General features: G+C 36.3%; 1 non-coding gene across 1 annotated transcript; it reads left to right on the top strand.

The window, feature by feature from the left end:
- Positions 1-459: 459 nt before the first annotated feature.
- On the top strand, positions 460-568 carry LOC128560559 (U6 spliceosomal RNA). The gene has a single exon (XR_008373053.1). It is a non-coding gene; the product is annotated as a U6 spliceosomal RNA (small nuclear RNA).
- Positions 569-1,229: the final 661 nt, after the last annotated feature.

The following is a 1,229-nucleotide window of genomic DNA, read 5'->3' as shown; positions in this document are numbered from 1 at the left end:
GCAGCAGAGTGAGACTGTCTCAAAAAATAAAAATAAAAAAGACCAAATTATCTGCCTGGGATAAATGCAACAGAGAGTAAGCATGAAAGAATGAAAGAAAGCAAAATCTATGAGCCCCTCTTGGAATAAAAATAAATAAAAACTATTGTATAACAAAATCTAGGCAACTATGTAGATGAATCAAGGACTGTAGAAACGGAGAAGACAGGACATGGGAAAGTATGATAGTGCGCGCCAAACCATTCAAAACAGAATCCAGAGTAAACAACTCGGAATTATGGTTTCAGAACAAAATGTGAATGGTAAAAACCCAGACATTATAAAGAATAATATAACTAACAAAAATGGGGTTGGAAGAGGGAGAGAGATGGAAGAAAGTGAAAAGATGTCTCTTTTCTAAAATTTCACAAGCATTTGATAGATACTGTGTGAAACTGAACATAACTTGGAAAACGTGGTGCGCTTGCTCAGCAGTACATGTACTAAAATTGGAAAGATACAGGGAAGATGAGCACGGCTCCTGCACACACAGGGTGGCACGTGGATTTGTGAAAAGTTCCATATTTTTAATTTCAAGTGAAATTATTTTAATCTTTTTCTTCTCTAAAATTTTACAGAAATATTTAGTGCAATAGGATCTTTCACAATCAGTTCCCACCCCTAGATTTTGATGTTCAGTATCTGATACATTGCATCTTTGGTAATTTAAGATTTGTTTACAGAAGTGAAAATTATTTAAGGCATAGACTTTAAAAACATTTTAAAAACTAATACGGATAAAAACTACATATGATGTGAAATAAATTTAACATGTATTTATTTATTTTTTTTTTTTTTTGTGGTTTTTGGCCAGGGCTGGGTTTGAACCCACCACCTCCGGCATATGGGACCGGCGCCCTACTCCTTGAGCCACAGGCACCGCCAACATGTATTTATTTTTATTCTAATTAACTTTTATGTTCCAATTGCATTTTATCAGAAAAAGTGAAAATAAAAAATATATTGACTCTTCCCTGGCATCTGTCACTAGAGGAGCGATTGACAATTTGGGTGAGCATGTTTTAGGTGTTAGGTCTGCTGGGTACATTGTAAGAGGTTTGGCATCTCTGGAGAATGCCAAGGTCCCCATAATTGTGACAACACAGAACGTGTGTGTGCATTTCTAAATGGACTCTGTCAGGAATCTGCGCTGCCTTGGATTGAGAACCACTGCTGTGACCTCTTAGAGT

Source organism: Nycticebus coucang, chromosome 11 (genome assembly GCF_027406575.1).
Source record: "Nycticebus coucang isolate mNycCou1 chromosome 11, mNycCou1.pri, whole genome shotgun sequence".
Classification (NCBI taxonomy): domain Eukaryota; kingdom Metazoa; phylum Chordata; class Mammalia; order Primates; family Lorisidae; genus Nycticebus; species Nycticebus coucang.
This window is presented reverse-complemented; position numbering and strand designations above follow the sequence as displayed.